Source organism: Maylandia zebra, linkage group LG7, assembly GCF_041146795.1.
Source record: "Maylandia zebra isolate NMK-2024a linkage group LG7, Mzebra_GT3a, whole genome shotgun sequence".
Classification (NCBI taxonomy): domain Eukaryota; kingdom Metazoa; phylum Chordata; class Actinopteri; order Cichliformes; family Cichlidae; genus Maylandia; species Maylandia zebra.
Window position 1 is genome coordinate 24,990,189 of NC_135173.1, and position 14,830 is coordinate 25,005,018.

At 39.2% G+C, this 14,830-nt stretch overlaps 1 protein-coding gene across 2 annotated transcripts in view; it reads right to left on the reverse strand.

Annotated features, from left to right (window-relative positions):
* mgat4c (mgat4 family member C) overlaps positions 1–13,568 on the reverse strand; it is a 147,908-nt gene extending 134,340 nt beyond the window's left edge. For both annotated transcript variants that reach the window (XM_014409093.3, XM_014409092.3), the window contains exon 1: positions 12,911–13,568. The gene's annotated coding sequence lies outside the window, so the exon portion shown is untranslated. The remainder of the gene's footprint in view (positions 1–12,910) is intronic.
* Positions 13,569–14,830: the final 1,262 nt, after the last annotated feature.

The window sequence follows — 14,830 nt, forward strand, 5'->3', positions numbered from 1 at the left end:
TGCAGATGCCGCATAAATCATTGTAATGTAATGCATGCCTATAGCTATAACCCCACCACTAATCCTTCTGCAGAAAATCAATTTTTCACTTTGGCCTTAGCTGCCCTTAGGAAGACAAATCACAAAACTAGTCAAACCAGCGATCAGAATCAAACAGACTGGATTCAGACAGAGGACGGTATAATGCCTCTTGTACAATCAGTAACAAGTCGCTGCCTCAATGCCATGCCATTTCATTCTCATCACCCTCTTAAAAGACAAACATTGTGTAATTAGGATGATTAAGATGAGCAGAGACTAAAGGCCAACAGTGTTAACATAGCTTGAGATAATAAAAGGATTAGGGGTGATTCACTTAGAGAAGCTTAATGGGTTTTTAAAATAGAAAACAGGAATTCATTAGTAAATGTGATTGGCAGTTGAAAAATCAGTGAATTTAACAGCGGAGAAAATAAAACCGCGATTAACATAGCAGGCCTTGTTGTTGAAGAGCAAAGGCTGGAAGTCACTTATAATGTCACAAAGTCAGCTGCAAAAAAAAAAAAACAACTTTTAGGAAAACAGCGAGCAGATCCGCAGCAAGCAGATGAGCACTGACCCAAACTGACCCACTTCTTCCTGATTTATGGTTTATGGTCCCTCAGCAGACACAGCTTTGTTGTGGGGGGTCATAAATCTCCCGCACCTCAGAGCTGATCAGCTGACCCTCCAATCCTGGCAGCCGTCCCCTGCTCACAGGCCTGTCCTCCGGCCGCAGCCCAGCTCTCAACACAAAGCAGAAATCACCCGAGCCACAAGCGCAGGCAGTTAATCACCATGAGCAGACAATAGTATGAAATAGAGTCAAGCAGGCCAGGAAGGCAATTCATTGCTATTGCTAAAGGACTCGGCGAGACAGCCGAGGTTTACCTGTTTGGTAACTTCTGCAAAGTTAAATGAAGTTTTCGATGTATGGAATGAGCCAGTGCAGGTCAGGGTAAGAGGGGCTGAGCTTGAGGTACGTGAAGAAACCTCACTGGAACGACAAGACAAATATGACGCGATGATACAGCTTTGTATTTATGCCTCCAGCCATGTTTGCAAAGGTAAATGTTGGACGTAAAATAAGGCATCTTAATTAATTTGATGAACAGAGCACATGACTCTGAGACTAAAAACTTGGGTCATCAAACATTGCACATCGCAGCACGACTATGCAGGTTAACTGTTGCAGCATGGAAAGCACCATATGTCTCAGATGACTTATTACGTCTGGATCAGACATAATGACATCTTGACAATGTCAGTGGCAAAAGAGGAAAAAACAAAAGGAAATTACAGAGTGGAGGAGCAGAATACTGAACACCACAGGGACATCAGGGATTTTCATTTGAAAGGGAGCAGAGGCACAGTGTGAGATAGAGAGACACACAGCCAGAGAGCACTCGGATATTCCTCTGTTAAGACAATGAGACTAGGAATAACATACATATGGAGCAGCATGCAGAGAATCGAACCACGTCGCTCATTCGCAGCAGCACCATCATGAAAATAATCAGCACACACTCACCTGCCTAAAGCATGTAAATGCACCTCTGCACTCAGTCATTCCTACCGTGTTTGTATCGTGAGGGAGCTCTGCTGGTGCTCTGCGCACGCCACCAGTCTAAATGATCTCCATGATTCATGCGGGAACAGATAATTGGCGTTCAGAAAAGTGGGATAAACAATCATTGTAATGGCAGTGAGTAGCCTGGCAATAGTTTTGTGTTCTCACTTCTGCGCATGGACATTCTTTCTTTCATTATTCTGTTCCACCCCCCCTCCAGTCTGTCTCCTGCATCTGCTGACTAGCTCAAGAGCCCCCACCCACACTCCAAAAGTCCCACCACACCTTCCTCTTTATCCCTCACAGCCTTACTCTCCTCATCAAGGTGTCACTAACAGCTTCTGCAAACCATGGTTTCTTATTGGTTCATTCCACCTTATTCTTCTCCGGTCTCCTGTTTTGCTGTCTTAAAGGAACAATGTATTCACACCCCCTCAACCCTGCCCCCTCTCTGTTCTTGCAGCTCACAAAGTGTGTCATGATGAGAAGTGTTGGGCAAAACTAATTACAGTTTAGGGGTTGAAGCAGCGGGACAGACATCCATAATTCATGAGCTCAATTTAAAGGGTGACGGCAGATGTGTACCTAAAGTAGCGAAGCTTGCAGAAGGAGCAATATTAGGTTTTCTTAGAGACACCCTGTTGACACTGTGTATGTGTGTGTGTGTATCTGGCGATATACACGGCATAAATGAAAGGCTATCGAGTAATCTCCTGCATTTATCAGTCTTTTGGCAACTGAACAAATCTGTCAGCATCAAGAGGTCTGGAGGTATGTGTGGCCTCTAACTAATTCAAACAGGGAAATCATATTTTTCAAAAAAGAGACAAGTAAGCAGTTAGATAGCAGTGTGATTGGTAGAACAGCTCTTACGTAAAGGAAATGTGTCCATTTATGATTTCTTCATCAAATCTTCTTTCCACAAAAACAATATATTGTTCATATATCAGTCATTAGGCATAATAATAAAAGGTAAATCAGTGCTTTTTAATGTAATACTCAGGTCAAAAATAACAGAAGTTATTGATTTGGTTTGTTCTTAAGGTTTGATGTGTTCAAGTCATTCAAGCATCCTTCCAACCATTAGATGCACCTCTTTTTTGTTTTAAATTGCTGTGTAAAGAATATGACATGTAAACCACTCCCCTGGTGCTGGGCATGTTTAAGCACATTTTCTATTTTGGTTTAGGCCCAAAATACTAAGGGTAATCTTCAAAACATCAAGTTTTCCAAACAGCGTCATCACAGTTGGACATTTATTTAAATCCAGCAATGTAATCTCACTGAATAGGGATGTAGAGGCCAGCTCTTTAATCCCTTAAAATTTACCCTTTAAGGACTGAAAATATTTTGTTTGTTGGACAGTGAAAGTAGTGCACAGTGGTACATAGTGACTAATGTTATTAAATGTTGTTACTTAGTAATGAACTAGTGTTACAATGCTAATTTTATCATCTTATAACCATTTAAACCAAAGCTTTGAGCTTTTAAAAGATGAACAAATGGAGCAATTTCAAAATAAAGCTACAAAAAACTGAAGTAACAAGGGCTCCACCTGAACAGGAGGCTATGACAATGTAAGTCTTGACAATATTTGTGTTCTATTAAAAAGGAAAAAGAAATCAAATATATCAAATTCAAACGGCTTCAGGTGTCATTGTCAATTACATTGCTAAAGACTCGATGTCAAATATAACTGTGTAACAATCACCTACTAAATGTATTTATTTGTAAAGCTCCTTTTGGTTGCTCCCTGGTCACCACAGTGAGTGACTTCACATGTTTAAATTTGGGTTTGAGATGTCCTTCCTAACACAACTCCAAAAAGGACTGTGTGCCTTGAACCAGCAACCTGTATTATTCAAATTATTCTGTTAGAAATGTGTCAAAATATTTTAGGAAAATTTACAGAAGCACATTATGAATCAAATCCAGCAGAAGTCTTCAGACTTACACATACTGTCTGAACACCTGTGTTACCTGAAATTACACTGATAAATTAGTGATGGCAACGAACAGCTTCAATTGCAGGTGCATCAACTGTGCTATTTGAATTTCCTTCCCAAGGCACCTTGTGCATATGCTGAGCTTTGCAGTTTGCACCTTTTGTCAATCTGAGCTTTTAGTGAGCAGCTTTTAATAGCTCACTCAGACCTATTAACTGAAAATACCAGCACATGCAGCCACTTCTTCAGTCATTTATTTGATAATCCTTGTGACTCTATTAGGAGAAAATCTACAAGCAGTTCATAAAAGCTTTAATGTGTCCTGGAATGTGTTTTGCATAACACCTGCATAAACTGGCAGCATTTGTATATAAATGATTCACTCGGAATATTAAAAAAACAGGCTGGCCCACGATACTTTTTACCACTTTTAACAGTTTTAACTGTTAAGTGTGGGGAAGTAAAGCAAAACTTCTTAGGACGAAATTAACCAATCAAACTCAACTTTAAAATATTTACCTCGGTTGAATTTCCAAACAGAAATGTATAGCAATAAAACTATTTTAGGATAAATAAACAAATAAATCAAGAAGACAGGCAGCGTCAGTTGCCTTCAGGTCCACATCTGCACTGTCAATGTTAGTGCACCTACTCTTGCTGATCAAAGCTGCTTGTGTCTTCATCAGCAGCTGGTGTGAAGATTTTCAAAAAAGGAATGGCAATATGGTATGGTTATGCAACCTATTTCAACCAGCACTCCACCCTATTTTCCAAACAAACACAGCTTGCCTTTGGTCTTATTTCATTGTCATTGATGCATATTTCATAAGGGAATTCACTGTCTTGCTTTGATTCTTCGGCACTTCGGTGCTGCTGTCTAGCAATACATTAGTGCCCATTATCATCTTTATCGGTCTTTATCAGAGATAGCAAGAAGTCTCTTACAACTCTAATACACTGTATATTACATCTCAGCTCTGCTCTCTAAAATGCTCTCTAACTGTTAGAATAAAACACACCGCTAAAGTAATTTCATACACTTTAAACAGACCTGATGCATTTAAAAAATGAATATTTAGAGACGTGACAAAGTAAGTACATGAAATTGCTGACTAACCTGAAAAAATAATTTAGCTATGTGCAATGTTTAAAGTCTTTCATGCTTGTGCTACACATTTTAACATCCCCCACAAGAGGTTCCATGTTGACTAGAAAATTTCATAATCTTACCTCGTTAATGTGCTTAGAATGATTATATCCCTAAAAGAAATTGTACACTTCTTGATCAATTTCAACTTTAGGAAAGAAGACCTCACATATTAAAATAGTTTCTGGTCCACAGCAAACATGTTTAATGTTGTTGTGACAGAAAGTCTCTGTGATCCTTCCACTTAGAACACATTACTTTTAAAAAAAAACCCTTTTACTGGCACCCATGCATATCTTCGTTGTGAATGTTTGGTAACAATAACAGTAGCAGAGTGCCTACAGAATAGTTTGCCCTTGAAACGACTGAGGTTCCACTTCTGAACAAACTAGCAGTTGTTTGAAAATTGTAGATGATGTTCCCCACAGTGTAATGCTGTCTTGCTCCTTGGTATTCACATCATTTTATGAAGCAAGCGTTGGGTGTAATCACATTTTTCAGTAGAGCAGTAATGTAATGCGTTAATGTACAAAATTTACTAATTACACTCCAGCTACAATTTGTTACTTGCATTAGAAAAGCTTCTCAGTTACCTGCATGATGGATGCGTAGAAAGCAAAAAAACATCAAACAAAGTTGCCTTTTTCATTCTGCTTCAATCATCTGATTTCATTTCATGTGCAGGACGGGGGTAATAGTGGGGTGGTCTACAGTTTTTCAGGAATGGAAATATGGACATTACTTTTACTTTTATTGCACAAAAGCACAATAGCACAATGATAAAGGGCAAACAGCATTAAGGGTGGAAGCAACTGTATTGTCCTGCAATCATAACTTGAGCTCTTTGCAAGCATATGCACAGACAGTACCCTAACATACTAGCCAAGCTAGCCAAGAGCACAAAGTGATAATAAAGCTGAATGCTGACCCCAGTTCAGCAGCCAGAGCCACAACTTCAACAGGTAACAAAGGCAGTGATGAGCAGTGAGGGTTACATGTTTTGGGTTCATACGTAAACACTACTATCATTAGGATGGGAATCTGTGTTGTTGTGAAGAACTGTTGCCTTGGGTTTATACTGTCAAATGATAATTGGGAGACAATACACTTCAGGTTATTTTTATTGACTTGATGAGTATAAGAGTATGGTTAGTCATTACATCAGATTTTTAATATGCACAGTTTTAATTAGAATTAAATGTTTTATACATTATGGTACTACAAGCCAAACCCAATAGGCTGTATATCAGAATTACAAAGAGGCACTGTTGGGTGATGACTATATTCCAAACACAACAGATAAATCCTTTAAAGAAAATTTTGGTATTTCTTTTTGTTTTGTAAATTTGTAAGTTGTTAATAGGATATTGAACCAGTATTGATTGCTATGTTTGCCACAATTTAGAAAAAGAGTAGCCACATGCGATTTGTTTTTTACTCTAACTTGACTTTACTGTAGTCTCTCTCTACACACACACACACACACACACACACACACACACACACACACACACACACACACATATATATATATATATATATATATACACATACCTTTCCACTTCTCTTTGCAGAGAGCCTTTTAGCTCTCTGCAACTCTTGTTGTCTTGTTGTCTTCCTGCAACAACTCAACTCCTGTGAGATTTCAGAGCAAGACTTCTACATGAGCTTGACTTCTGAAATATGTTAGACAGATCTCTGTAGTAATGCTTTCCATAATATTGATGTTTTGGCTCAACAATCTGAGCCTGTCACTGCAAAAAACAAGTACCTTTACTTTGACATGGACAGCTGTTCCATGGGATTACACTGACAGGACTTTGAGGTCATAATTATCTCACGCAATATAGAACCAATTCCAAAGGTTTTTTGGTCCATGTAATATATTAGATAGGGGTGCAACGATATTCGTATCGATATTGAACCGTTCGATACAGTGCTTTCGGTTCGGTACGCATATGTATCGAACAATACAACATTTGTAATTTATTTTATCAATTTTCCTTCTGACGATGCTGTCTGTGTTGAGCGCTCAGTGAATCTGTGTTCGACTACTCCGCCTAGGCTGCACTGTCGAGCGCAGATCCACTGAGCGCTCCACACAGACAGCATAGTCAGAAGGAAGAGCGCAGGGCACCTCCCCCACCCTCATTCAGATCTGGCGTTTGGAATTATTTTGGTTTTCATGTGACGTATGACCCTGAAGGTAAGCGAGTCATGGACTAAAGTAAAACAGTATGTTGGATGTGCCATGCAATGCTCAATTACATGGGTGGGAACTAGTGTGTTAGCGCAGTTAGCTCGTTAACGTGTTGGCCGTCTAGCCCCATGCACGGGGCGATCTGCGGTAGCTCGTTAACGGAGATTTGCCGTGTTGTGGCGTTAAGGTCATTTCAACGAGATTAACCTGAAAGCACTAGTGGGAACACAACGAATATGACTGCACATTTACGCCGACATCATCCCAGTGCAAAGACAAGTGGAAGCAGACAAAAAAAAGCAAGCATGCTACTAACTTTAGCCGAGTCATTTAGACAGCTGTTAGCACATGATTCTCCTTATGCTGCTGAGAATATAGCCCAGAAGAAGCGGATAGTATAGCTTTTATTTTGGAAAGAGACATTTCTCTGTAATAAACTCTCTTTTCCAAAGATGAGTGATTCCTCAATCAGATACAGGGCTTGCAATATCGCTAGCCCGACGTCCCGGAGCTAGCGATTTTTTTCAGTCGGGCTACCAAAATCTATCTCTTCCCTGCCCGTCGGGCTATTGTAGGAAAAACATATGTCAATGCTTTTGCATTCTTTCAGAAATGTACCTGGGTAATTATGTCATTGGCATCGGTGATCCACTGTCAATATGTGACATATTGAAATCGCGTTTGAATTTGCACCAATTCCTCTGACATCGTCTTATTAATCGTTAGCTTACTATGCAAACATGACAAGTGAAATCTCCCGCAGCAAGCTTAAACATGTGAGAGGTTGATCGCGCAGAGAATCGCTGAGCTTATGTGAGTGAGCGTGTAAAAGCATTTCAGTTCTGCTGAGCCAAATAAGACAGGTCAGGGTGAAGAAGTGACAGCCAAAGAAAAGCTTACCACAAAACGGAGAAGTTATGACAAATCAGACTATAAGGCAAAAAGAAAGTGCAGCTTTATGGTTTCATGGACAAAAGAATTTCTGTGGCTGCAATATGACGAGCTAAATAACCAGGGCTGCACATAAGTGGTCCGCAGGTGCGCATTCGCTGTCAAAATAAAAAACACGCACAAGGGTTAGGGTTAAATTTAAAAACTGTACTTTTGAGTTAAAATATATATTTATAATTTTAATAAATGACAAATTAAAAATGCATGAACATTTTTTTGTATCGAAAAAATATCGAACCGTGACACCAAAGTATCGAACCGAACCGAACCGTGAATTTTGTGTATCGTTGCACCCCTAATATTAGACCATGATAAATGCCAGAAAATGGGCCTAGTTTTAGAAATACCTAAATTTTCCTATAAAATGAATAGTCTATCTTCATTAATCTAAATCCAGCAATAAACTGTGAGCATGACTCTTCTTGGCCACCACTGGGCCAGAAGTCACATTATAATAAATGAGCAGCACAAGGAGAAAAACTGCAGGAAAATAGTTGTAGACAGGACAAAGGCAAAAGAACACTTCACTGAGTTTCGGGTCAGTCTCCAAACATAAGACTTAATTCAGCTAATAGGTATAAGTATTTTTCCTGGTATGGATTTAATAAGCTGTTCTTGCTTGAACTATTTTGTAGCTCAGTACTGTCACATTAAATGGTAAATGGCCTGTATTTATATAGCGCCTTACTAGTCCCTAAGGACCCCAAAGCGCTTTACATATCCAGTCATCCACCCATTCACGCACACATTCACACACTGGTGATGGCAAGCTACAATGTAGCCACAGCCACCCTGGGGCACACTGACAGAGGCGAGGCTGCCGGACACTGGCGCCACCGGGCCCTCTGACCACCACCAGTAGGCAACGGGTGAAGTGTCTTGCCCAAGGACACAACGACCGAGACTGTCCAAGCCAGGGCTCGAACCGGCAACCTTCCGATTACAAGACAAACTCCCAACTCTTGAGCCGACTCTTTCTGCTATGGTTGGAAAAAATTTTTTAAAACATGTAACCACAAGTGGATTCAATTCAAATAGCTTTAATTTGTTTGGGACTTTTTTTATGTCATGCAACTTAACCCTTGTGTGGTGTTCGTATTTTTGTTACTCAGCCAGTGTTCATGGGTCTGGTGGACCCGCTAGAGTTTTGGCTTTCCAAATTAACACTATCAAACAATTTTATGTTAAATTACTCAACAGATGTTTACTTCATCCCAATTACAAGACATATGAACAGCAAACATGGTTAATTTTTTCCCTTTACCTTTGTTAGATCACATTTATGAATTAATGTGCTTCTCGTTTTTCTTTTATATAAAATGTTATAAATAAATCAGTTATAATCAAGTGGAGTGAGTGGAAAGACACAACACATTTACACGTGAAAAAATAATTAATTGTTTAATTTTTCTTTTGAAAAAAACTGAACACGGGTCTCACAGACCCGAACACCATACAAGGTTTAAATACATTCATCCAAGTCCTGTACAATTTAAAATAAAACGTCAATTTTGCATTTAACTCCAGGAACAGCTGCCAACATTTAAGGTGAATTCAATTAAACACTCTGATATAAAAACAAAACAAAACAAAGAAAACATGCTGAGCACATGGGGCTGAATATTATACCCACAGCCAGAGACCCCTCCTCTCCTCTCTTAATAAACATGATATTCAAGCTTTGCATCACAATGCTCACTGAACCGGCTAAGCACTTGACAGCAACATCAGTGCATCTCTGAGTGTATGAATATACAGTCTGGATTCATGCCTAGAGTGTTTCATCTCCTTCCTGTGCTAATCTTGGCATCGATGTTAAGCATGCTGTAAGTAAAGTCCATTTTTTCACTCATTCAGCCAGCCAGGAAACCAGTCAGCAACTCAGTCATTCAGTCATTGCACTGACATTAAGATTTTTCTTCACAGCAACTGAACATATACCAGAGCTAAGATCCCACTATCACTGAAGCAGCCTTCATACTCCAACGCTTACGCCTCACATCCTTCATGTCACAGCAAAGCTCAGTGGCTGTCCAATAGATTCGAGCTGCCCAGAAATTCATGACCTGCGCCACCTCAGAAAATCAACATGGTAAGTCACTAGGGGGAATAGTATGGTCAGGAGGCAGACTAACAATTATTTATGGCATTTGTCTAACCTTTCACGGATAAATCAAGTGAGTGGCTGCCCAGACTATCTGAGCGGATGCTGTGGCAATTTTCAGTGTCTCCAGACAGCTAAAAGTTCAGTGCATCTTACACAGGGATAAAGTTACTCTTTTAAAAATCTAATTAGTGCTTCTTTTATTTTGGAAGCTGAAAACAGTCTAACGATAGGAGGGATATCCTCACAGCATTTTCAGTTGCGCTTGCCAGTTCTAGAAAATTCTCAAATAAGCTATAGTAAGAGTGAAGTTATACCGACAATGTTTGGAAAAAAACAGCTGAGAATGGATTCAAGTGTAAATGTCTTACTAGGATGGACACTTCCATCTTCACTACATAGAACGTCTGTATTAACTGTGGCAAGGCAACAGAAATAAGCCTGCATGTAATTCCATTCAGAAAGCAGAAAGGATTAGAGCATTTTAGGTTTACGTTCTGCCTGAGCACACAGTTTCTCTATCCTTTTAAAGAAGTATGACTTTATTTAAATTGCTTGGACAGTAGAAATGAATGTAAAAGCATGACTCATTTTTTTTGGGAGTCTAGTCATTTTATAAACTGGTGGAGGCGGAGGAGTGGAGCGGGTGGGGGGGGGTGTAGTTCCATTGTTGGTTCTAGCCAGACTTCTACTCCATGCTCACACTTAAGAGTGAGATTTGCCTAGTATTACTGTACCAAACAGGGCAGTGTAAAGTTTATGTTCATGAAGTCTTCATGTAGTAGGCTTGAACAGTGGGTCAGTGACCAGTCAGACAGCTTATGTAAATGTATGTACACTGTGATTTTTATTTGATGACTTCTGTGGAGTTGGCCCTGTCTCTTCTGCTGTCTTCTGGTTGACAATGTTTTTTTTATTTTATTTTCGAGCTGATAACAGTTGCAACATTATACACTGAATAATCAGAAATGTCCTACTTCACATATTTACACTGAGGACTGGACAATCAGAAGCACCATCTCCTGCAGTATGTAAGTGGATAATTTATTTATTTATTTATTTATTTATTTATTTTTCTTTTTAATGTCATGATGAAGTGATGAAGTATTCTATTTTGTTGTTGTTGTTGTTCCATATATCTAATTCAAAGCCTACTTCCATGACCAAAGATGCCTTGTTAAAGCTGGGATAAGCAATATGTTATTCAAGAGGCCTTAGAGAGAAGTCGACTCTCTCTCCTCCTTTGGGCTCTACTTTCAGACTTGAGGAAAAATGTAGTGTCAGGCTGGCCAATTACAGGTCTTTTCAGACCAGATCAGATGAGTAAAATAAAGAAGTATAAAGAATACAAATGGAATAAAGATAGTCGCACACTGGGTTGAACATTCTGTGAAGCCAATCGCATCGGCTTTATTTTCACATATATTAGACATGCTTTTTTGATGGGAGGGATTTAGGAGAGAGGTGTCTATATATGAAATATATATATATATATATATATATATATATATATAGATATAGATAGATAGATAGATAGATAGATAGATAGATAGATAGATAGATAGATAGATAGATATAGATATATATATATAGATATACATACATATGTACACACATTGGGGTTTTGTTCATTTTTACTGTAGCTTTAAACTGAAAGCTACTGTATTTATAGCACAAGTTTTATACTGGTTTTTGTGCGTCTCTTCAGTTTTTCTGTAAAAATGAATTCATTCCAAATACCAGTGATTTCACAAAGTGCCGTGGTAACAAGCTGCAGCTCATAGTGGGAGACTCGCCCCTCTGTGACCCCTAATGAGCCAGCAGCCTCCCGCCAGAGGAAGCCCGAGCCGCTGCTCTTGTAATGAGCTGCTGTTTTGCTACAGGCCTTTCAGATGAGCCATGGAGCTGTCATTCGCACCGCAGGCCATGAGCAACTCTGGCAGATGATGCAATTCTTTGATGACTTTAAGGACAATGCATGCCTTTGGTGAAGCCTTACTGTTAGAGTTTTAATTCAGCCTTTCAGAAGTGCAATCGCATCTTGTGCTTTTCATATTGTGGATATCATAGTATGTGACAAAGTTGTTCATGCTTTGAAATAATACACTCATATTCATATTTATTGCTCCTTTTATTGAGTTATATTATTCAGGTGATGCAGATGCTGTTTTGATTTGCAGAACAGTTTCAGCCAATTAAAATGTAATTATATAACCTACTGAATACTACAGTTACACAACGACTAAGTCTTTAAAATGTGAAGAAGTTTACAAGAAGACACACAAAAGAAATTGTCCAAACTTCTTACTTTGGTCAGAAAATAGTCCAAAGACATTTAATTTATAATAATAATTTGTGTTTTGTTTTTTTTTAAATACCAAACCTTCATAACAACAAGCCTTTTGTAGAAGATTTTTTACATTTTTGAACAATTTAAAACGTGCTTGATATTCCAATAGATGGCTATGGTTTATTAACCTAATATCAATATTACCGAATTCTGAGCCATGATCTTTTAAATATGGCACAGCCCGAAGCTATGACATCGTATGTCACGGATGTTTATGTGATTTCTTTAGATTAAAAAAAAAGATAGTAAATAAATAAATAAAAGCCTCCCACAGCGTGTTTTAAGACAGTTAAAGATGTGAACTCCTTCCCTCTGGTGCTGCCTGGTTGCTAGGCTGGATAGAAATTGCACACACGCTCTCCGAGTGTGACTTATTGCATTTTTGATGTTATCAGACACGCAACCCCACATGCTGTGACGCCTGTGCAGCGAGGGAGGCTGTAATGTGCAAAAGTTATGACTTGGTTCGCATCTCGGTGACATGCTGTGCAGAGCTTGATAAGAACCAGAACAAGCGTGCTGGTACAGTTATCAGTGTACCCACGTGGCCTTACCTTCAGCATCCGTCACCTCAACTGGATATCAAACCAGCCAACATCCCACAAACATGACATCTGCACTCACCTCCACACCGGCAGACTCTACCGTGGACCGAAGGCAGGTGTCAGCGGGGGCTCTGCAGAGCCAACGACCTCTTTGTTTTTCTCTTTGTTTCTCTTTCTTATCTTCTGATGGTTAGACTGGCGCGGACACCGGCTCCGATGCGCTTCGTAATCTCCTACGACAGAGCCCAGGGAGGCGGGCAGGCACCGTAAGAAATTTCTCTAACGACCGATGGACATTTGTTTTTTCTCTCACACGCGGTTTGATATTCTCTTTTAGCTCTAGTAAAAGACAAACTTTGCCAATTTCGAAGGTTATTTCTAAGCATAAAACATTGCTGCCACATCCCTAAGGTACCGCTGCGCTCCGGTCTGCTCTCTCCTCAGCTCCTCCCGGCAGCAGGCGGACAGGAGGGCGGTGCGACTGGGTTCGTGCGCTCCAGCGGTGCATGCGTGGCACGAACGCTCCAGGATTCAACCGTTATCACAAGACAGAGTGCATGTGTCCTATTCAAAATGCACCGATTATGAGACATACCTCACAGGCTATAACTCTCGGGTCCAGGGGCGCTGATAACATTTTAGGAGATCCCATCTCTGATCCAACAGAGATGAGCATTTGTCCAACCCCCCTCCTCCTCTGGGAGAAGTTTAACAAATAACAGCAATTTGCTTAGAAACCCTCTACATGATGTAGAGTGCGCCAGGTTAGAGAAGAAATCGTTGACTAAACTTAGAGCCATATTGCTCACATTTTTATGTGAAAGAAATCAATTCAGATCTCATTTGATAGTGACCTCTCAGAAATAACCTAAAGACCCTGAGCCCTGGATTGGAAAGCACTATCTTTTGCCATTTTCCATATATTCATATATTCATATCATTTATGTCTGTCTATCTATCTATCTATCTATCTATCTATCTATCTATCTATCTATCTATCTATCTATCTATCTATCTATCTATCTATCTATCTATCTATCTATCTATTCAATAACTGAAATCGCAATACATTAATAAGTGGGAAAAAGGATTCAAACCATCTTTAACTGATTTATGATGACAGCTGTCAAATTGAAAAATAATTTGATTGTGTTTTGAGCCTGTATAGTTTCAGACTTCTGACTATATGTATAAATTGCTCAATATCTAAGCAGAAAATTAATCATCCATAAAATGTGACTTTGATATCAGCGTGAAAGCCCTGACATTAATCAGTAAAGAAATATGCAGCATGAAAATATTAGCCTGTTTATAATCACAAGTATCCATGGTGGGCCTATTAAGTCAAGCTGATTGGAAATTTTCACTGAAAATGACTTTGCACGAAAGAACACAGTCACTCAGAGAAAATGCTGGGTACCAGCTCACGCTCCATTTGAGGTCATTTTTGGGCTAAGCTGTTTATATGCATATTCATATCCTAATCACAAATACCTCAGCACACATAATTGAGCTGAATACTTTGGATATTATTATGGATAGAGAACTTAGTGTGACAGCAAAATAACATTAGGATATCCTGAGCCTATCCCAGCACATAATTGTGAAGGGAGCTTATACCAGATGGGAAACACTGTTTTCATGGCCCAAATGGAAATACTGAGCCTCCTGAATAATACTGGGGTGTAAATGTGCATGAAAATGCCTTCATTATAGCATTTAGTTGTGTATCACTGTTGATGTAAATATTTATTTTGTGGTACACAAAGAAAAACAGCCACTGTTACTTAGTACTATATTCCTAAATCACATCAGCGCTGCAAGTGATACAAAAACGGTGGGAAGTTTAGCTTGATAACAGTACATCTCTTAACATTTGGGCTTTGGCAAAGTTTTCATTCCTTTTCCAGCAGATATAATGTGGAAAATAGGACGTCTGTACTCAAGAAAAGCATTTCAGTGTATTTTGGTACATTTTTAAAAAACATTTTTTAATAAA